We start from the raw sequence: 23,345 nt of genomic DNA, 5'->3' as shown, positions 1-23,345 counted from the left end.
GAGGAGTTGTAACCTTACAAAAATCCGTGCAGACAAAAATAGAGTTGGTCCCGGCCACGTGTGAATGCTGCCGGCCTGCTCCCTCCTCCAGGCCGAGCACGGGCTGGAAGAGCCGTTGCGCATGTGGGAAGTCTTGGGGATTGCTGACCGCTATTGAGGAAGAACAGCAGCTTCCCTTGGGCGATGCAGTTATTCCTAATTAAAATGACAAGATGGATCAAGGGGTAAACTGCCCCCCTGAGCCTGTAACTGCAAATGCATTTATAACAAGGGACCTGGGTCAGAAAACTTTCTATGCACCACGGACTCGGCTTCACCTACCAAAGACAGGGGGGATCTCTTTTATGCTGGCTGTTTCCCAGAAGGAAAAGGAAAAAAAGGAAGAAGTGACAATGAGGTTGAATAAGTCACGTAACCTTCTATATTTAGAATTTATGGAGAGTGCTCGCTTCGGCAGCACATATAGTAGAATTTATGGAGAGAGTGAGATTCTTCTTCGGATCTGTTTTGTTTCTCTATTGCTGTGTAATAAAGATGCTGCTCCATCATTTAGAGGCTGGAATGATCCTTTATTATCGTTGATACCAACCTTCTCTGCATTGGCAACGTTCCTTCTTTGGTCTCTCGTGATGCTGTCACGCCATCTAGGGCCACGGTCTCATCTGAAGGCTCATCCAGGCTGTTCGTGCAAGAAGGGGCACTGACATGGCGGATGGCTGATGCCGATTGTTGGCTTGGAACTCAGGGGTTTCTTGACTGAGAACTAATATGTGGCCTCTCTGCATGGTTTGGCCTTCTCGCAGCATGGTGGCTGGGTTCCAGAAGGACTCTGGAGACTAAGTGTCCTAAGGGCAGGAAGTGGAATCTGGCCAGGTACGGGCTTCATTCAGAACCGGCACAGGGTCACTTCCTCTATATTCTGTGGGTTGAAGGCATCCCAGGGCCCACGCTGATTCTGGAGGGTGGGAAAATAGACCCCAACTCCTGGTGGGGAGTGTCAAGGTCACCTTGCAGAAGAACATGTAAAACAGAAGATACTGTTGCAGCCTTCCTTGGAAAATGTAACCTGTCGAAGATTTTAAAATCTAGATGGGATATAAAATCCCTTTAAAATAGGCATGTATACATCTGTATAATACAGCCCATGAACATGTCCTTTCAATCTGCAGGTTGATTCATTTATTCATTCAACAGGCATTTATCTAGTGGGTGCTGTTGGATGCATCATGGCCAATAGATGGCAAGATGGAAGAATGATAGAAAGAGAGAGTAAAAGACACAGACAATGTTTTAGATAGAGATAGGCATATAGTGGTACATGTAATGGACGGCGGCTCAACAGAGGGCGGGGGCTCAGTGTATAAGCAGAGAAGGTGAGACTCATGGACAGAGGGGAGACTGGCATGAGGGAGCTGATGAGGGCAGGACGCAAGCTGTATCTTCTCGCTTGGGGAAAATGGTGCAGTCTCAGCCTGTGGGCTGTGCTCGAGCAACCAGGGGTTTCCGTGGTCAGCAGAGTCCCTAAACCTGGATCGTGCCTCTCTGGAAGGTGCTACTTTTAAAGAGTAATTTGATTGAGCTGTAGAACAATACTATTTTTAACGTTGGCATTGAGAATTCTTTGTAATTGTATTTTTACTTAATATGAACTCTGCTGATAGTGTTCTGGAAACTAAAGGAAGCTCATGCCTAGAGTTTCCTTGCTCTTGTGAGTGTCCTTAGAATAAATATTTTCCCCAGGTATATAAAAATATTATACACACTTGCTCAGACTCCCCTTAAAATCAGTTCCAAATCTGTGGCTTAGGGCCATTTGCAGGCTGCATAGGGGCTTTTTTTTTTTTTTCTTTTGACATCTGCACTTTGAGCATTCAGTATTTTATTCACCATTAAAAAAATCACTTTTGATCCTGAGTTGTTTTCAACATCACAAGTATAGATTGGTTTGTGTAACCATGACCAAAGTCAGGATTCGGAGCAGTCTCAGCAGCCCCAAAACTTCCTTGTGGTACCCCTTTATAGCTGCACTTCTCATCACCCTTAAGTCTTGGCAACCACTGATCTGTTCTCTGTCCTGTATTTTGTTTTTTTCAAGAATATCATGTCGTGCAGTCATAAAGGGTTTAACCTTCTGAGTCAGCATAAACCTTTGTGATTCACCCATGTGGTTGGAGCTATCAATAGTTCATTCCATTTTTGTTCCTTTTCCTTCATGCCTGATCATCCAAGTTCTCTGACACTAATTTCCTTCTGTAAGAAGTGCTTCCTTTAGCAGATATTTCTCTGCAAGTCTGCTGACAGCGAGTTCTATAGTTTCCCTTCATTTGAAAATGAAAATCCTGGGGCCCCTGGGTGGCTCCGTCAGTTAAGTGTCTGCCTCCAGCTCAGGTCATGATCTCAGGGTCCTGGGATCGAGCCCCGCATCGGGCTCGCTGCTCAGCAGAGAGCCTCCTTCTCCCTCTCCCTCTTACCCCCTTCCCCAGTTCGTGCTCTCTCTTGATTTCTTGCTATCTCAAATAAATAAAATCTTAAAAAAAAAATTAAAGAAAATGAAAATCCTTCATTTGGTAGGGATGCTTTCGCTAGCTGTGTATAGAATTCCGGCTTGATAGTTTGTTTCTTTGAGAACTTTAATATTTTGTTTTTCATCCTTCTGACCTCCATTATTTTTTAATGAGAAATCTGCAGCCATAAAAATAGTTTTTCCTCCGTAAATAATTTTTCTCTGATTGCTTTAAAGGTCTTTTCACTTTGTCCTTGTCTTTAGTTTTTTCAGCAGTTTGATTAGTATATATTTGGGAGCAAATTTCTTTGAGTTTATCTTTTTAGGGATTCACCGAGTGTCTTTATTTTGTGGCTTTATATTTTTTGCCTCATTTAGGAAGATCTTAGCTATTATTTCCTTTTTTTTCTTTTTCTTTTCTTTCTTTTTTTTTAAGTAAGCTCTATGCCCAGTATGGGGCTTGAACTCATGACTGAACCAGCCAGGTGCCCCTTGGCTATTATTTCTTTACCTTTTCTCTCTCTCCTTCTGGAACTCTCATGATACAAATATCAGATCGCTTAATTTCATCCCACAAGTCTGTGAGGTTCTCTTCATTTCTTTTTCCAATCTTTTTGTTCAGATTCTGTAATTTTTATTGATACCTGTCATCTCCGTACTAGTTTCAATCCCATTCAGTGAGGTTTTTCTTCCATTTATTGTGTTTTCATTCTAAAATTTCCATTTTTTCCTTTTTATATCTTCATTTTCTTTGCTGAGACATTTCATATTTCTGTTGTTTTCCAAAGTGCTTACTTATCCTTACTTGTTGGAGTGTTTTATAGTTGTTGTATTAAAGTTTTTGTCAGCTAATTCCAACATCTACATCATCTTGTTCTTAATGTCTGTTGATGGTTTGAGATTTTCCTGCTTTTCTGTATGTTGAGTATCTTTGGATTGTATCATGGAGACTTGAGATGTTATATTTGGCTGTGAGACTCCGTGTGGGGGATGTTGGTGTTGCTTGAGCATAGTTGGTCCATTTGGGTTCAGCTGCAGGTTCCCAACAGCTTCCTGTATTTGTGGTTCCAATGTCAGTTCTGCTTTCAAAGCCTTTATAGTGCTGTTCGTGTCTGTCCCCCACACACATGCACCTCACCGTGGCCAGTCTGGCACCTGTGTGGTATTCTGTTTTCCAGTTATTCTCTGTATCTCTTTGGGGTTGGATCCACACTCCCAGCTCATGGGTGACCTCGGGAGTTTATAAACAACTTGAATAGATCACTTTTCTGAATTTCTTCCTCCCCATGATTTATCTCCTCTATACTTTCTGGTTCCCAAGGGCTCCCATTTCCAGTCCCTTAGTATTGAAACCTTAGGCTTTCGCTACCTTTTCTGCTGCTTGCTCACCTGGACCATGCTGGTGTCTAGGGCTAAGCAGTTGGAAGACATAAAGAGACAAAGACAACAGGTTTGACCTCCTGGGACCCCAACTCCTCTGATCACAGAGGTAGGTTCTTCTCAGAAGTTCAAGTTCCTGCAGCCATCTCTTGCCGTCTCCAGCACCACCTCCACAGCATCTCATGGAGCTGGCATGCAAACGAATGAAGAAAAGGAAGAAAATGAAAAATAAGTGGGAGTGCTCCCTACACTCTTCTATACCTATCTCTGCACTCCTCAAGCAGAGCTAGAAAGCTTTTCATGGCGCTCACTCTCCTGTGCTGGTGCCCATGTGTGTGGCGGGCCGTGTTCATTTCAGGTCTGGGCGCCTGGATTCGTTCACTGGGAGACTCAGGCAGAGTGTGCTTACTGCCATCTCGTCCAGAACCACAGCCCTCAAGGTGTCTTGGTCATCATAGATAATTTGCAAATCTCATTTCCTATTTTGCGTTAAAACACAAGAGCACCGACCCCATTTTGAGAAGGATATGTGGATTTTAAGTTATATCTAGAGCCTATCCATTTTTTTTCCCCCAAGCAAAAACTTCTACATGCAGTGGTTTATTAGATTCCTTCCTCACAGGGCTCCTGGGTGGCTCAGTCTGTTAAGTGTCCAACTCTTGATCTCAGCTCAGGTCTTGATCTCAGGGTTGTGAGTTCAAGCCCCGTTTTGGGCTCCACGCTGGGCGTAGAACCTACTTAATAAAGAAAAAGACTGCTTCATCACTTCTGACCCATAGAACTTCAGGGGATGATGGAGACATTCCATGTCTGCGTATGGTAGCCATTAGGCTCGTGTGGCTACTCAGCACTGGAAATGTGGCTAGTGGGACCACGTAACTGAATTTTACATCTTCTTTCACTTTAATTAATTGAAGTGTCAGCAGCCCCACCTGTCTGGCAGTGCCCCTGCTGGGTAGTGCAGCTCTGAAGCATGCAGCTGGTGAGCTTGGATTTGGGTCAAGGTAGAGAACATCTCTATTTCTTCCTTTGCCAGTTCACATGAAAGCATTTTCTCTGTGCCTGAAACTGACCCCACTGTTGTAACCCAACACCTAGCTGGCCTGTTTTGATTTAAGTAATTCAGGAAGTGGCTGCTTTTTCAAGATGGGTTGCTAAATTTGGATCGTGGCCCACCTTAGAAGCATATGCTCTGGAGCAGCTTAAAGGAAACATCTTCCATATATTTCATTTGGACGGGGGGTGGCTGTTGAGCAACTCCAGCAACTCTGAGTAAGCTGTCCCCCTTCTTACAGAGATCGCCTGAGGCAGGTTGACCTGGCCCCCAAGGAAGCCAGTATTTATTCATCGTGCCCCCCACCATGTTTCGAACTGCAAACCAAAGTGGAACTTAGTCCACAGGCTCATAATTGTGTCTTTAAAATAAACTTGTATCTTTGGCCCATATTTGGGAAAGGAAATGTTATCCTGCCCTTGTCTAATTTTTAAAGGAATGATGAAGGACTCCCCTGCAAATGGATATATCTTTCTTGCTTAGAATAAGATATTCACCTAATTGCTTCTGGTTACTTTGTGTGCTTTTAAAAATGAAATGCCTTTTCTGCCTTCCCTGGGAAGCCAGCATGTTGATATCTTTATTTGTAAAGAGGAGTAAAAGTAATGTGGTTAAAGTCACATTATTTTCAGTTAAACTAAAAACAAAAACAAAAACAGAAAAAAACTGGTTTCACAATTGAGTCATTTGATTCCGTGGGTCTGTCATCTGGTGACTGTTTTCCTAAGCCGAGGTGTCACTTACACAGAGAGGTGACACTGGATGTCGAAGGAAGAAGCTGCTGGTTGGAAGTGTGCAAACTGCTTATTGACTTCGAGTGATGGGCTTAAGAACCATGAGTCCCTTCATGTGGTTTTTCCCTTTGTTGTCCCTTGAAAGGACTGGTGGAGATCTTTTAAGCTTTTTATTGCCATATAGAATTACTGTATTTGAAAACTATACTGAAAAAAAAAACCTTTTAGCCTCAGCTTGTACTTTGGGGATTTGTAGATCACAGACAAGGGAGTCGAAGACTTCGCTGGTGGGGTGGGGGGAGTATTTTGCAAAGCACCAAAAATTCCTGGCTAAGGGAAATTCTGTAGTCATCTGAATTACCCTTTTGAGGAAAGCTGTCTGTTGGCTACAAGGATGCAGAAGAACTTTTTCACGAACCACCGCCCTCCCCTTCAGAGCAGAGCAGAGGATACAACTGGTGTGGGGCATCAGCAGAGATAAAACATATGGCACATTTGAATTTACTAAGATCGGATTTACCTGTTACTTTTTCTGTGCTTGGTTAAGGTGAAAATGATCTGCCTTTTAAATAAGTCGCCTAAAGTGAGCACGCTCTGAAAAATACCCTGGCCCCATCAGCTCCTTTGGCGTGCCCTCATGAACAGTGGATACTGCAGATTCTTGGACTTCTGTTTGGAAGGAGACACTGTGTGAGTGACCACTCTGGAATGGGGCCCTCTTGACTTTTGCAGTCCAGGCTGGGCGCCTTCCACACGCTCTGGTCGAGGGCGGCGTTTTCCTGTAGACTTTGGCACCAGAATCATAACATCGCTACATTGTCATTAAGATTGTACGGCAGGACTGGGACGGTCCCCTCCAGCAATGTGTGTATTGGCAGAGCTTCCTTATTCCCTTTCCCCTCGTCCTCCCGATGTCTGTGGCCTGTGTTCTCAGCTCCCAGGGTGGATAGGGATCCAGGGTGGGTTTGGTGACTCAGAGTAAAATGTAGGTTTTTCTCCATTGCAAGAACCAGGTCTTGTCCTGGCCAAAACCACTGATGAGTGTCAGAAACAGGAGGACTGCTTTCCCGGGGGTGTCTGGTAGTCTCACGCGTGTCCTGGGGCTTTGCGGGTTGAGTTTAAATTCTGGGGCTCACAGAGCTGTGTCGTGGCAAAGGGAATTAGTCTGCACACGAGCCTGAAGATGGGAACCTTGCATGTTGAAGTGAGCCCAAACGGAGCCCACTGCCACCTTTTCCTGGAACCACCTTATCTTCTGCTCTGTTTCTGCTTCCTTGCTTTTGTTCTAAATTTTATATTACTAAGCTTGTCTCCTGTCCTATTTCCAACAACTCCAAATTAGTCATTCTTAGGCATACACTTTTATGGAGATATAATTCACATACAAATGCAGCTCACCATATAAGGTATAAAATTCAGTGACTTTTAGAGTATTCACAGAGTTGTGTGACCATCTCCATAATCAATTTTAGGACATTTTCATCACCCCAGAAAGGGACTGATTCCCTTCAGCCATCACCCCTGTCTCCCCAGCACCCCCCAGCCCTGGCCCCATCGTTCACTAAGGCACTTTTGTCTCTAGGGACTTGTCTGTTTGGGACATTTCACATAAATGGAGTCATGCCGTATGTGCTCTTTGCGAGTGGGTGTCTTTTCACTTAGCGTCATGTTTCACGGTTCATCCTTGTTGTAGCTTGTACCAGAAGTTCCTTCCTTTTTATTTATTCATTTATCAGTGTATGGACACTTAAGTTGTTTTTGCTTTTTGCCTGTTATGAGTAATGCTGCTGTGAACATTCCTGCACAGGTATTTCTGGGAATGTGTTCTAATTTCTCTTGGGGATCTACCGCGGAGTGGAATCACTGGATCACGTGGTCACTCTGTGTTTAATATTTTGAGGGACTGCCAGCCGTTTCCCACAGCAATGGCACCATATTAGGTTCCCGCCAGCACCGTGTGAGGGCTTCCGTTTCTCCACCTCCTTGCCAAAACTTTTGTTACGACATGTCTTCTTGACTTGCCCAGTAGATGTGAAGTAGGATCTTGCTGTGATTTGCATTTCCCGGATGGCTCATGTCGTTGAACGTCTTTACTTGAGCTTCTTTGCCATTTGTGTATCATTGCTGGAGGAGTGACTATTCAGAATCTTGACCATCTTTTGATCATATTTTGACCATATTTGCCTTCTGATTATTCAGTTGCGTTTATATTAGTCCCCTTGGGCTGCCATAACAACGTACCATAGGCCAGGTGGCTTTAAAAACAGAAACTTCTCTTGTTCTGAAGGCTGGGAAGTCCCAGATTAAGGTGCTAGCATGGTCTGTTCCTGGTGAAGGCTGGCGTCCTGGCCGCCATCTTGCTGTGTCCTCGCATGGCGGACAGATAGTGTGAGGTCTGATGTCTTCCTCTTCTGATAAGGGCATATTCCCGTCATGGGCCCCCCTTCAAGACCTCATCACCTCCCAAAGGACCCACCTGTAAATACCATCCCACTGGGGGTTAGGGCTTCAATGTATGAATTTTGGGGGACATAATCATTTAGTCCGTAACAGTGTTCTTCATATATTCTAGAAATAAGTCCATCAAATATATCACTTGCGAATTTTTTCTCCCATTTTGTGGGTGTCTTTTCACTTTCTCGATGATGTCCATTGAAGCACAAACGTTTTTAATACTGATGAAACCCAACTCATGTATTTTTTGTTGCTTTTTCTTCTGGTGTCATATCTTGGAGACTGTTGTCTAACTGAAGGTCATGAAGATTTACAGCTGTGTTTTCTTCTAAGCATTTTATAGTTTCTGTTCTTGCATTTAGGTCTGTGGTCGATTTTGAGTTAATTTTTTTCTGTATTTCGTGAGGAAGGGGTTCAGCTTCATCCTTTTGCCTGTGAATGCCCAGTTGTCCCATCACCAGCTGGATGGTCTTGGCAGCCCGGCAAAAATCAGTTGCCTGTAAATGTGATGGCTCATTTCTTGACTGGGACTTCTACTCCATGGATCTGCATGTCCGTCCTAGACCATAACTGCACCATCTCAGTTACTGGGAAGTGTGAGGCCTCCAGCTTTGTTGTTCTGTTTCAGGATTCTTCTGGCTGTTCTGGGTCAATTGCATTTCCATATGAATTTTAAGAGAAGCTGGTCAATTTCTGAAGAAAAAACCAGTTGGTCTGTTTGTAGGGATTGTGTTCAGTCTGTAGAAGAATTTGGGGAGTGTTGCCATCTTAGCTAAACTCTCTTCCAGTCTTCGAGCATGGAGTGTTTTTCTGTTTATTTAGATCTTCTTAAGTTCTTTCAACAATGTTTTGTAGTTTTCAGACTTGAAGTTTTGCACTCTTGGGGGATGACATTTATTACTAGGCAGTTCATTGTCTTTGAGACTATTATAAATGGAATTGCTTTCTTAACTTCATTTTCAGATTGTTTATTGCCAGTGCATAGAAATCCAGTTTGCCTTTGGTATTTATTTTCTGTGTATTTATCATCAACTTGCTCACAGGTGGATTGAGTACCCCCACTCCCTCTTCTTCCTGACTCCTCTGTTCCTGATAAGTTCCCTCCATTCGTCCAGAGAGCAGGGGACAACCCTGGGTGGGCTTTGACTTGTTTTCACAATCAAGGAGTCCCCGGAAGTGTCCGGCCTCCATGGGAACCCCGTCGCCTCCCTATCACAGAGAGGAGAGTGGGTTTGACTCCTTAGCCTTTCCCTCCGAGGTTGAAAGTCTCCAAACGCTGAGTTCACTTTTCCAGAAGTCCCTGATAGGTAGGGCCTGTACCCTAGTCCTTCCTGAGGGTACGTTTCCTCCCGTACCTCGTCAAACCGTCGCAGTTGGAATCTCCACTTGCCTTCCTGAGGAAGGCCTCCTCCCTGCTGCTGAGTGCAGCATTCCGGGCCTGTGGGACCACACTCGCCCGGTGTCTCTCAGAGGGGGTGGGGCTGAGGTGGCTGGGTCTTTTCGGGGCCATGCCTTTCATGATGCTCCTGCCAGCCGGGGCTGCCCATACGCATCATGTCTAGAACGCTCCAGCGAGGACCCTTGCCTGCAACAGAGATTTTCTTGGGTGTGCATGAGCAAGACTTTCAAATGCTCTGTCTAGTAAGGGCCTTCACCTGGGGCCGGGCCAGGCTTGGTGTCTCCTAACAGGTCACCAAGGTTTTTGTTGACCCCTTGGCCGCAGCTGGACCTTGCATGTGGCCGGACTCAGACCTGCAAGCTCCGGAGCCCCCTGTCCTTCAGTCTGTCCAGGTCTGTCCTACATCTCTCCTCAGGAGCTCTGGAAGGCAGGACGGTGCCTTGTGTGATGCCCGCCATCACTGTGTGTCCAGGGGATGGACACGGAGACCTGACGCCTCACTCGCTGTGTGATCTTGGGCACGTTACTCAACCTTTCTGTGCTGTCGTTGCTCAGCTGTGAGGTGGAGGTGGTTGCATGAGCCTCAAGGAGGTCACTCTGAGATCCGTGAGTTGGTGTGTGGCACATGGAGGCCCTCAGGAAATGCAGAGTGTTCTTGTTATGACTGCCCGTGAGCACAAGAAGTGTTAAGTGAAGTAATAAAATTGTCCTCTAAGTTTAAATGTAAAAAGACCTTATTTTTAGAGCAGTTGTAGGTTCACAGATAATTTGGGTGGAAGGTGCGGATTTCCCCGTGCTTCTTGACTCCACAAGCGCCTCCCCACCCTCAACATCCCCACCGTCTGCTGGGTTCGTCGCAGTCCTTGAACCTGCATTGACTCGTCATAATCATCCGGAGCCCACTGTTTACCCTGGTGGGACTCTTGGTGTGCAGTCTGTGGGTTTGGACACATGTGGAATGCCACAGATCCACCACTGCAGTGCTCTGCATGCTCAGCCCTCCCCGCGACTCTCTGATCCCTTTACTGTCTCCATAGTCCTGTGTTTCCAGAGTGTCCCAGAGCTGGAATCATAGTATGTCACCTCTTCCCGGTGGCTTCTTTCACTTAGTGATATGCATCGAAGGTTCCTGCATGTCTTTTCATGGCTCGATGGCTCATTTCTTTTTAGCGCTGCATAATACTCCCTTGTCTGGATCGCTGTCTCATTTTATAAAGCAACACTTTGCCTCTGTATGAATAAGGCCCGCTCGAGGTGACTATAGTTCTCCACCTTTAGCCGGGAGCGCTGCTGCGTACACGTATGGCCCACCCCGAGTACCGGATTCTGTAGGTCTGCGGTGGGGCTGGGATTCGGCATTTCTGAGGACCTTCTGGGCTGCCGTGGGCCACTAGACACTTTGGGAACCACTGCCCTGTGGTGTGTGTACATGTGTGTGCATGCATGTGCTTGTATATTTGCAGGTGAGTGAATGTCCATGTGTGCCTGTGAGCGCATATGTGTGTGCATGTAAGCGTGTGCATTTGCACGAGTGTGCACGCATGTGCACGTGTTTGCAGGTGTGTGTCCGTGTGCACATGTGTACACGTGTGCATGTGTGTTTGCATGTGAGTGCATGTCCATGTGTGCCTGAGTGCATATGTGTGTGCATGTAAGCGTGTGCATTTGCACAAGTGTGCACACATGTGCACGTGTTTGCAGGTGTGTGTCCGTGTGCACATGTGTGCATGTGTGTGTTTGCATGTGAGTGCATGTCCATGTGTGCCTGTGAGTGCATGAGTGTGTGCATTTGCATGTGTGTGTGCACGTGCATGTGAGTGTGTGCACATGTTTGTACCTGTGTGTGTGTGCGTGTACATTTTCTCATCCTGGAGGTTGGGGGTTGCGGGACACAGGCCCGCCCCTTGGGGACAGCCTGGGTGGACACTGTCTTTGTCCCCCGTGCTTAAGTTGCGCAGGGCCAGGCTGCCTTTGTCCCCTCTTCCTGCAGCAGGACTGGGGCCAGATTCCGGGTGGGGGGTGGTGAGCCAGCATTTTTATTTACTGGGCTTGGTGGCCGCATGCAGGCTTCCTCCTAAATCCGGAGGACCTCTGGGTGTAGTTTCCATCCCCTTCTCCACGTTCACCCCTTTATTTTCTCATATTCATTTCAACAGGATGTATGCTTGATTAAGTTACTCTCTTTTATCATAATTAAAGAAAAATGTGGTGGGAGAGCGCTCCAAACTGCACTCAATGAAAACCAGATTGTTGAACCTGCGGGGAAGCAAGGGCGCCCCGTCACCCCCGTCACTCCCGTCACCCCTGGCACCTGGAGTTCCTGGCCTTTGGGGAGCCCGAGGGGTCAAGGACGGCGGGGAGCTTGTGCCTGCTGGCGCTGCCCCGGGGTGACAGGACCCTGTCCCCCTTGGCCTGGCCCTGCCCCCGCCATGGCCGCGGCACTCACCTGAGTGTGTGTGTGTGGGGGGGGGGGGGCTGCGTGCACGGCGGTGAGCCTGGGGGAGTGAGCTCAGCAGAAAATGGTCACATTTGTTGCTCCTGCGTCGTGGTAACGAAGTGGTAACCGTCGCGGGGCGTCTGTGCCCCGATGGGACGAGATGGCGCACTTAGAGCGCGCACAGCCGCCGGCGTCCGTCAGCCGTCCTTAGGGGCTGTCGGTTTCGGGCCACAGCAGGGGTCAGACAGGATGCCGGGTTTGTCAGGGCCTCAGCCGACGGTCACTGAGCCCTGCGCGCGCCCGCCCAGGCACACAGCACCTCCGTCCTGCCGCGGCTCCCGGGTCCGCGGTTTGTCCCGAGGCCTGTCTACCTCCTAGACCCTCACCTGCCGCCTGCTTGCAGGCAGCTCACGGGGGTGCAGTTGTGGCTTCTGTGGGCACGTGCCCCAGCCAGCACCGTGGGTGTGGAAGCTTCTCGCCGCCGCAGCCGGGAGTCTGGGCGCCGGGGCTGCAGGACCGCGGCCTGGGCCAGGTGGGGATGTGCGCTGCGACGAGTGCCGGGCCCTGGGGCACAGGGCTTGTCGGGGTCCAGGTCTGTGCCGTGTCCCCATGCACACCCAGGCGCACCCTGGGTGGCACCGGTGGGAAGAAAGGCCCGAGGATGTGTACTGAGCCCCCTGAGAACAGGCTGCTCTGGCGCCCCATCGGAGAGCGGGCTTGACTTGAAGACAGACTTCCGATGACCTGCGAGGTGCTTCCTGGACCCACAGAACGCCCGCCAGGACTGTGAGAACGGAGGGCCCGGCTGCAGCCTAGCTGGGGAAGGGCGAGCCGTCCTTCTGGGGTTGGGGGGTGGCTGAGAATTCGCTTCAGGCCGGGGTACTTTTTTTTTTTTTAAAGATTTTATTTATTTATTTGACAGAGAGACACACAGCGAGAGCAGGAACACAAGCTGGGGGAATGGGAGAGGGAGAAGCAGGCTTCCCGCTGAGCAGGGAGCCCGATGCGGGGCTCGATCCCAGGACGCTGGGACCATGACCTGAGCTGAAGGCATCTGCCGCTTAACGACTGAGCCACCCAGGCGCCCCTGGGCCGGGGTACTTTTGAGAGGAACTGAGCTAGATTTCATGTTCTCACGTGTGGAACAGTAAACTGACATGAGGCTAATTCCATTCTCTTGAAAATATTGTTTTAAGCATTTTAGAAATATCAGTGGTGGCAGGGCCTGGCTGGCTCAGTCGGAGGAGCATGTGACTCTTGATCTTGGGGTTGTGAGTTTGAGCCCCAGGTTGGGTGCAGCGATTACTAAAAAAATAAGTAAACTTAAAAAAAAAAAAAGAAATACAGTTGTGATTTTTAACCCCGTGATGCCTCTTGTAGAATAATTGAGGTATCTCTACTAATTATAGTTTTTAGAAGAAACCTTTTCTGGTTCCCTGTGGGCTTATTTAAACCGAAGGCTGCCTCAGCCATTCTCCACAATTCAGACCTCACTTCTGACTAGAGTTCGACACTAGAAGGGCTTTTTCTGCAAGTGGTTTTGCCTGATCACGTTTCAGGGTAAGACCCTTGGCTTCCCAAGTGTCTGCCACTGAGCCAGGCTCTTGGAGGCCACAGAAGGTCTTGTGCCCTGAGATTATGAAGCTCCCACTCCTGCCTCTTGACTCGGGCTCCTTCAAAGAGGATCCTTGATCTGAATTTCTTGATTTAAATCATTGGGAAGGGATGTGGAGGCCACCTGAGCCTTACTGAGAGATGATCAGGGCAGAATCAAGTTATTGCTTTATTCCTCTGCACCGAGGACTCTGCGGGTGAGTAATGTCCGCACACAGAATTTTGGCAGCAACAGAGCATATATGTGCCGGGGAAAGTGTTAGTCCCGGCTGTCAGGTAGGGGAGAGTCCTGCCGCTGGCCACCGCCCTGACCCCCTGCCGCTTCTGCAGGCCGCCCAGGGCCATCCTTGGCCCACAGGGAGGGTGCCCTGAAGGCCCCCGCCTCTGATGGCCTCTGACCAGCCATGACCAGGACCTGGCAAAGAAATTCACCTGCTGCCTTGCCCCCTGGGTGGGTGAGCTCCACGATCATGTTCTGCACGGTCTCCCCGGGGGGCCCAGTGCCATTGAGCCCCAGTAACCTGCTCATCAGCCCACTTGGCTGGGCTTCTGTCCTGTCCTCTTCGTTCCTCACTACCAGATGTGACGTCATAACTGTAGATTTGGTCTCTGCCCCCTTTTCTGACACAGAGCTCCTAAATCCCTCAATTTCCTGGGTGATAGGAGCGTCTCCTTCTAACAGGGTCACTCTCGGTGGGCTCCTGGGTGTTTTTAGGATGGCTGGTCACCAGAAAGACCACGTCATGATTAGAGGCTTGGAACTTTGAGCCCACCCCCCTGCTCCGGGGAGGAGAAAGGGCCTGGAGGCTGAGTCAGTGATCTAGCATGCCTATGTGATGAAGTCTTCAGACAGAGTCCCTGAACTGTGAGGTCTGGAGAGCTTCCAGGTTGAATGCATTCACATGCTGCGGGAGGGGGAGTGGTGCACCCCAAGTCCACAGCACAGAACCACCGGCCTCCTCTGGATCTCACCTTGTCTGCCTCTTCCTCTGGCTCTTCATCCATATCCTTGATAAGATCCTGGTAAACAGAAGAACAGGTTGCCCTGAGTTTTGTGAATTCCCCTAGCAAATTATCGGACCTGGGACGGGGTATGTGGGAGCCCCCGGCTTTGCAGAAGTTGGACAGAAGTGTGGGGACCCTGGGGAGCTAGTCCTTGCAACTGGTATGTGAAGTGAGGGCTGTGTTGTGGGACTGGGCCCTGAAAGCTGCAGAGCCTGACCCCAAGTCTGGGCAGCTTGTGGCAGGAGTGAATGATGGGGTGCCCGGGGGGTGTCTAGAGAGCTGGAGGAGTGGTCGGTGTGGGGACCGTACATTCTTCACAGGGCTGCCTGGGCTCAGCTGCCGAATACACTCCTTGCTCTCAGATTCTTGTCTTCGAGTTGACTTCTCCGGGAAGCGACCCTGGAGATTGCAGATTCGGGCTAAGGAGTCCTTTGTTGGGCACATTTCATGAATCCTTCTTGTTCTGCGGACAGTTCACCCTTTCCCTACCACCTTCTGCGTCTCTACCATCGTACGTGGCTGGTGCGGCCCCCACCGCACTGCCGGACCACGCTGCCTACGTGGAATGGGACAGAAGTCGGCCCTTCATGTGGTACTGATACAGCGTCAGCCCGGGCATCTGCTCACATCGCAGGATGTCGTGGGATGTGTCCTGTCGTCTTGAATTAGCATCCAGGACGCCCGAGCTGAGGACGGGCAGGTGAAGTACCTAGGGGCGGTCGCCGCCTCCAGCGCTTGGCCCTGGCACCACGTGATAAGGCCCAGCCCTGGAGGAGCCCAGCTGTTGGCCGTGGTCAGTGAGCCCCGGCCTGGCGGCCATGCACAGCTTGGAGGGCGTCCCGCGGGCCAGAGGGTTCAAACCCCCTTTGCGTGTGGTCAGTGCCGCCAGCTGGGCCTCTCGCTGTTCGGCGGACACACCATGTGGCTCAGGGGCTTGTTTCCCACACTCTCCCAGGATTATTTTTATCCATTCACTAAACCAGCATTTCCCAGGCGCTCTCAGGAGGGGGCTAGAAAGGCAGCATGCGCGTGGATGGGTGTTGGGCGGTGTGAAATGATGTGCACATCAAGCAGGATGTTGGGATGGGTGGCCTGAGACGGGCTTCACTTGGATGCTGGAAATCTCCTTTCCCCTCCACGTCCCCAGAGGTCCCGCCTCCTGATTCTCAGAGAAGACAGAGGCCTTCAGAAGGGAAATGCACCGGGCTCATGGTCAGCATCCTGTCAGCCCCCTGTCTTCTCTCTCCCCATGAGGACGGGAAAGATGGTCTCCGAAGGACAGTTCCTCGGCGGACTTTGGACCACATTCCCTTCCAGCTTCTTACAGTCTCATGTCTCTTTGGATCGATTTCACTTATTTATGGCTCTGCTCTCCCAACTGAATTCTCTTCATTTCCTTTTAGATATGCTGAAATTTCCTGCATTTGGAGCTAAAATTCTGCCCTCCACACTTCTTCAAGGAAGCCGTCCTGTATTATATCTCGAATGCACTCCCCCAGAGCCCCCCGGGAGGGAATTAGGTACACGTGGGAGAGTCATATGAGAGTCGTATCCCCTTGTATGAGAGGTGAAACCAGACGCACAAACACTAGAAGGTTGTAAAGAGTCAAATGGATCTCTTTGATACAATAAAATTTCTCTAAGATGAAGTTAATGAAGCGAACAATAAGTATATATAGTTTTATGTGATCAATCTATGATTAACTGCATTTGGTTCTATTTTCTATGTATAGAAAACACAGAGGTCTCAGTTGCATATCTTAGCACTATTGATAAGGGCGTATGACAGGTTGGCTGGATTCGGGATCAACTTAGAAACATCACTATCATTTTTATGCACCTGCAGAAGTGGTGAGAACAGGTAACGGAAAATAATCCTGCTCACAGCAACAAAACCAGTCAGATACCCGGGGATAACTTTAGTAAGAAACACACGCAAGAGCTCTGTGACGTCACCGAAATATGTAAAAGAAGATTAGAATAACTAGAGGGGGAAACGCAACTGTTGGATGGGAAGGTGATATTACGAAGATCTCTGTGCTTTTGAAGTGAATGTACACATCTACAGCAGTTTCACTTTAGTGCCCTCGTAAGTTATTCTAGTAGAATTTAGCTGGCTTTTTCTAAACTCTAGAATTGAAAATTAGCAAGAAGAGCCAAGATCCTTTTGAAAAAGTAAAGCTAGTGGGATCCTTGCTCTGCTATCAGAATGTCTTACAGTAATTAAATAGACAAATCGATGTAAGGAATAGAGTAGATAATCCATTGGCAGAACCATGGAAGGTAAAGGAGTTTATTACATGATAAATGTGCCTTTTCATTTTTTTAAAAAGATTTTATTTATTTATTTGAGAGAGAGAGCGAGTGAACACAACAGGGGGAGGGGCAGAGGCAGAGGGAGAAGCAGACTCCCTGCTAAGCAGGGATCCCAATGTGGGACTCAATCCCAGGACCTTGAGATCATGACCTGAGCCTAAGGCAGATGTTTAACTGACTGAGCCACCCAAATGCCCCTAAATGTGCCTTTTCAAATGAGTGGGGAAGTGATGAAATTTTTTTTTAAGAGAGAGCACGTGCTCACAAGTAGGGGTGAGGAGGGGCAGAGGGAGAGAATCTCAAGCAGACTCTGCACTGAGCACAGAGCCTGATGTGGGGTTCGATCTCACGACCCCAAGATCATGACCTGAACTGAAACCAAGAGCCAGACACCCAACCGACTGAGCCACCCAGGCACCCCTGAAGTTTTTAATAAATAATATTGTAGTCATTTGAGTGGGCCTTGGGGAGAATATCATGTTAGACCCCAAACAAAAACAAAAGTAGGTATGAGAACTGGTTTGTGAGAGAAAAGACTGATGAATCTTACTGGAAGCTGTGATGGGCAAAGGATCTTAAAACAGGAATTTACAGCAAGGAATTTACAGCAAGGAATATACAATTCACCGCTAAAATTAGAAAAACTGCTCCTCCTTGGTGGTTTAGTTTCTTGCTGCTGCTGTAACAAATACCATGAGCTGGGTTGCTTAAAACAACACAGATTTATTTTCTTACAGTCCTGGAGGTCAGAAATCTAAGGTGGGCTGGTGGGGCTGGATTTCTTCCGGAGGCTCTGGGAGAGAATCCGTTTCCATGCTTCTTCTAGCTCCCAGAGGCACACACGCTCCTTGACTGGGGGCCCTTCCTCCACTGCAAGGCCAATGGCTGAGCATCCTCCTGTGTCCTCCCTTCCCTCATCGCATGGTTCCTTCTCACCGTCCTGCCTCTCTCTTCACAAGGGCCCTGGGGATGACACTGGACCCACCCTGGTGATCCAGGATCATCATCTCAAGATTCTTAATCCAAAGTGTCTTTTGTCATGTAAGGTACCGTAGTCCTAAATTCTGGGGTTTAGGACGTGGACATCTTTGGTGGACCATAATTCTGCTACCACACTGATATTAAGAAACATAAAATGAGTTGTGATTTCCCACCATCATTTTGACAGGGTTTAAGGAGTTTCCTAAGGACTGGTGAGGGTGTGGGGAAATAGGCATTATCAGAACTGTGGAGTATAGACTGGTCATCCGTATTGAGGTCACTTAGCCATCTCTCTTAAATAAATCAACAGTCACGTCCTCCCGTGCACCTGGTAATTCCGTGTCTTGGGCTTGCATTCCAGACTCACTGAGCTTGGGGTGAGGGAGTATGGGAGTCTTCATGGCATTGCTGTCTGTGAGCGAGAAGAGACGTTAACTGTTCATTGTTTTGGAAGTGGTACAAAAGCAAACTCACAAATGCGGCGTATTCATACCGGGGAATATAATATGGTATGGAGAAAATGGGGTGGCTCTGTCCTCATAGGTCATGGCTCAGTGAGCAAAACTCATTTGTAGAATAGGGACGCCTGGGTGGCTCAGTCGGTTGGGTGTCAGACTCTTGATTTTGGCTCAGGTCATGAACTCGGGGTCCTGGGATCGAACCCCACATCAGGCTCCACGCTCGATGGGGAGTCTGCTTGAGGATTCTCCTTCTCCTTCTGCTCCCCCGCCCTCTAAAAATAAATCCATGGTTCTTTAAAAAATCAAATATTTAAAAAAAGTCATTTGTAAATTAGCACACACGCACGGTGATGCTCTTTAGAGGAGATGATACACTCAGAACAACCTACTTTTGGAAACATCAGTGACAAAGAACGAACTGATAAGTGTGGGGAGATTGAGGGAAGCCCGAGCGAACTTCATTTTCATCTATGGGCATGACTCAGGGGGCAATGTATTCACATACTACTTACATAGTATGAGAGAAAGTCTGAAAAGCAGGGGCAGCTAACTTGAAAGAGAAGTCGCACACACAGCGGTGAGACCCCAGGAGCCTGGGCTCTTTGGGTAGTGGACTTGGTTCTCGAGCTCCAGGGTCTGTGTGAGCTCAGCCATGTGTCCAGGCCAGGACTCAGGCCAGAGCTAGGTTTTGTAGCAGACCTCCTTGCAGGTGTGAGTCCCAACGGTAATGTTGGCCAAGGTGGTCTTGCACAGTGCGCAGCCTGTGGATGCCTCCAGAACAAACCGGTGTGGAAGTGGACGCATCCATGGGCTTGTGGACAGTGGTTGCAGTAGACGTGACCTCTCAGTTCTCTGGGATTGAACGTTAAGAACCCTGAATTTCCTACGGTTATAATTGCTTTAAAAGTCTTTGAACGCAGAAGTATCGTAGACTGTATTTCTTTCCTCCATGTAGAATCTGGAGATGATTAGAAGAGTGGCCCCAATTGTAGGCCAGCATGAGTCCAGCATGATATTATGGACTGAAGTCTCACGTTCAGCTGTTGTAGAAATAACAGAGCTTCAGCGGTCGGGTGAAGAATGTGGGTGACCCTGAGCAGGGGCCCCATGCCTCCAAGTGCACGTCTCCTCCTGTCTCTGGATGGCTGGACACACAGATGTCTACCCCTTCTTGAGAAACCAGCAGAGTTGAGATACAGCCTCCCTCCCCTGGTCTAATTACCTTAAAACCTCCCTCTTCCTCCCGACCTTCAGGGGGATGCTCAGCAGAGTGCCTTCCCTGAATGGCGTTTTTCCTTGATTGATGAGAGCAGCATGCATCCGTTACTGGAAAGAGAAATCAAGAAATAGAATCAAATCAACACATTTCCTTGTCTTTCGTTTCCATAAAACACATCCGTCCCTTCAGTGCAGGAAGACTCGAGTATCATGCGTTTTGTGCCCCAGGTGATGAACCTCTTCAAGTTTCTGCTTGCTCCGAAGGATTCCGCAATATAAATAACTTTTTCCTTTACAAGGCTCATCTGTTTTACATTTCGAGGCAGTATCCACACTGCGTGGTGGGAAAGGCCGGGCTGGAAGTTCTGCTGAAGCCGGGGCCTGCATGCTTCCCGTCCTGGGGAATGAGCCTGCACGGCTCCCAAGATCAAAGGCAGACTCGCATCCAGCCGAGCGGAACTGGAGCTCTGGGGAGTCTAAATTTGATGGCAGCCAAGATGTGAAGGATGCCTTCCTGCTCAGCTGCAGGATGGAAGGAGCAGGGTCCACCGTGGGCCGGGGGCGATCTCACTAATGCCCCCCTTCCCCCACTCCCCAGCCCGGCCCCCTTGGCAGGGAATTGAGGACAGCGGGATTGTGGAGGGCTGGGTTGATGTCGGTTCAGACTTCTTTTTCAAGACTGAAATTGTTGGCTTTGTTTGTGGCCTCTCGCCTTGTCCGCTCCGGTGCCCTCGCAGCCTGCCTGTGTGTGTGTGTGTGTGTGCGGGGGGGTGCTGTGGTCTCTGTTCCCCCCACATCTGTGTGGGTGGTATTTGGTGTTGGGCCTTGGGGGAGATTAGGGTTGGAGGAGACCACGTGTGGTCTAGTTCTGAGCCTGTCCGGATGGGGCGGTGCTCCCTCCCAGCTCCTGCATGTGCCCCTGCTGTTTGCAGGGCTGGTACGTGATGCTGACGTGACCCCTCGAGTCTCACCTCATTCCTCTGTTGAGGACAGTGTTCTGCCCTGGGCTCCTGGGGCTCTTGTGAATGGCTGCCCGTCCTGGCCACAGCAGCCCTAGTATCCTTTTGGGAAGGATGGGGTCACGCCCACTTCCAGCCCAGATTCCCTTGCACAGCTGCAACCTCTCCCCCTAGACGCACCTCCAACTCTCCCCACGCCCCACCGCACCCTGTGCCACCTTGTGTCCCAGTGCCTTTGCACGTGCTGTTCCCTCAGTGTGTGCTGTCTTTCTCTTCGTTTCCTGGGAAACCCAGTCATCTGTCAGCTTCGGCTCTGTTCCCTGTCCCTCCCCTGCCCCAGCATCTCCGTCCGCACTGTGTGCTCTGCTTGGCCCTGCATCTGATGGGCACGTTTTCTTAAGCACATCTTTCTGCATTTGGACACGTAGCTTCTGGAGGCATGGTTCTGTCCCCGAAGTCATTGATATTTGGATCATGGGGTTTCCCAGGGAAATGCATCTCGTCTTCTGTAGAAGGCAAGGAACAATAAACAATAAGACATTTCCAGCCCGGCAGCCTTCCGGGTGGGGCGGGGAGGGGGTCTCCCGAACCCTGGATTCAGAGGTGGTTCGGCCACTGAGGAGACAGCAGGACTTGAAACCTCAAGCCCCTCGCACGTTGAATGGGGCGGCTCCGTCACATGCTGCAGCGTGGGGCTGCACCGGAGATTGTAAGGGACGCACTGTGTCTTAGCGCAGGCCGCCGGGACAGAACGCCACGGGCCGGGCGCCTTACACCACAGACCTTTATTCTCCTCAGCTCTGAGGCCCGAATCCAACCCCAGGGTGTGCCAGCAGGGTGGGGTTCTGGTGAGGCCTCCTCCTCGCGGGGTCCTCGCTGGTGTGAGTCCGGGATGGGCTGGACAGCAGGGTTGGGGATGCTGGGGGACCCCGCGTGTCCTGCCTCGAATACCTTGGGGGCGGGGAGGGCCGCTCCCCGGCCAGCGAAGAGGACAGCGAATGAGCATCACCAGCATCGGCCAGCATCATCATCTAGCCTGCCCCCCTCCACACTCCCCCCTGCATTTTTGGTCTGATCCATAATTCTGAACCGTGTCATGAATACATTTTGCTTTGCCTGAGAATAGTTCGCAAACCGTGAAATGGTTGCTTTGAATCAGGACACGTGTGGAAAATGCAGGGCTCATTCTTCCCCGCGTTCTGGTCCGGCCCTGACCCACGGGTGATGGCTGAAGTTATGGAACGAGAATTACAAAATGCTGCCCTTTTTTGCCCCAGTGAGTCCCCCCCGGGGTCTGGTTCTCCCGTCGGCCTTGCCAGCCCTGTGGGCTCGGTGCAGACGGGAGGGAGGCTGCCGTGTGCTGCACGGCCGAACGTTCTGGAGCGTGCGCGTGGCGGCGGTGGGCAGAGGGGCCCACGGTGGCCGCGGCATCCTCGGGCTGGAACAAGCACCCGTCTGTGGAAGGAGCCGGAGCCCGGAGCCCGCCGCCCCTTCCTGGAGGAGGCCCCAGACCCCTCCAACAGTGTTTCTTTGTGCTCACGGCTCCGGGGACTAACGGCCTGAGCTGGTAGCTACAAGTCTAGTCACCAGGCAGCAGTTTAAATCAAAATAATCACTTTAAGAAACAGTAGGGAGCTTAGCTGGAGAGCCATTTCCTCTGCCCCGAAATGCTAAAGACCGCTGCTGATTTACGCTGTTGGCTCGGGCAGCGCTCGGAGCTCTGAGTTATGACGACCCCTCCCTTCGGCCTCCCCCACTCCAGGGATGAGAAAACACTTCAGAAGGGGGGCTCCGGGCCTTTGGTGCAGCGAGTGGCTGTTGAAAGGAAGGGGGTCTGCAGGGAGGCGGCCCGGGCTGGGCCAGCCAGCAGGGAAGCGCGGCGCCGAGGGCTTGTTTCCTTTTGTGCTGAGCTGAGATGTTCAGGACACGGTGCTCTGCCCCTCTCACTGAACAGCCTTGAATTCGAGCTTGGGGGCTCCCTGTCCACAAAGGGCAGCAGGGGCAGCAGCCTGGAGGCCGTCCTGGTGAGGGCGACACGTCTGTGTCTGGATCATGCAGCTTCTGTCCACAAGTGACGAGGCTGTCTGAACTTCCAGCATCGGGCAGGTGTGGACTTGGGGCCCGTGCCCACTTCCTTGTGGTGGCAGGTGGGCGAGGTGCAGGGCCCTGCAGCCTCCCTGGCCTCCTGCGTCATCCTTGGCCCCATGGAGGGCGTTCTGCCCTTCTCCCCTTCTGCGGGGTCTGGTCTGTTGGCCTTTGGTTTTGTGTCCCAGTGCCTTTGCACGTGTTGTTCCCTCAGTATGTGCTGTCTTTCCCTTCGTTTCCTGGGAAACCAGTCACCTGTCAGCTTCGGCTCTGTCCCGCTGCCCCCCCCACCCCCAAGCACCCACTCCCCCGGTGTGGTGGCACTTTCCTCAGACAGCTCAGTCGGTGGGCAGGGTGACCTCCCAGGACAAGTGGCCTCTGCCCAGTCAGTGTCCAGGGAGGCTGGAGTTTCCAGGAAGAGGATCAGGGGTTGAGGAGGAGGATGGGACAGGGTTCCAGGCTCTCGTCTGCCCCTCGGGTTTGTTACGTATAGACGTGGATGGATATGTGGAAGGACACACAGCCACGTAGAGTCTGTGGGCATCTGGTCATTAAGTGGAAGGAAGCTCTTAAGTAGGAACCCCCCGCCACCCTAGTCTAGAGCAACGCTTCTTACAGGGGCCTGTGGACTGTCGGGATGTATTATGCGGGGCCTGAAGAACGTTTCTGGAACATATGTAAGGTTAGGATAAATGGTGGTCTGTAAGGTTAGGATAAATGGTGTCTGTAAGGTTAGGATAAATGG

General features: G+C 50.1%; 1 protein-coding gene across 2 annotated transcripts in view; it reads left to right on the top strand.

Annotated features, from left to right (window-relative positions):
• Positions 1-23,345, top strand: part of ROR2 (receptor tyrosine kinase like orphan receptor 2) — a 193,176-nt gene that overhangs the window by 66,001 nt on the left and 103,830 nt on the right. The window lies entirely within an intron of this gene.

This window comes from Phoca vitulina, unplaced genomic scaffold, assembly GCF_004348235.1.
Source record: "Phoca vitulina isolate PV1807 unplaced genomic scaffold, GSC_HSeal_1.0 scaffold37, whole genome shotgun sequence".
Classification (NCBI taxonomy): Eukaryota; Metazoa; Chordata; class Mammalia; order Carnivora; family Phocidae; genus Phoca; species Phoca vitulina.
This window is presented reverse-complemented; position numbering and strand designations above follow the sequence as displayed.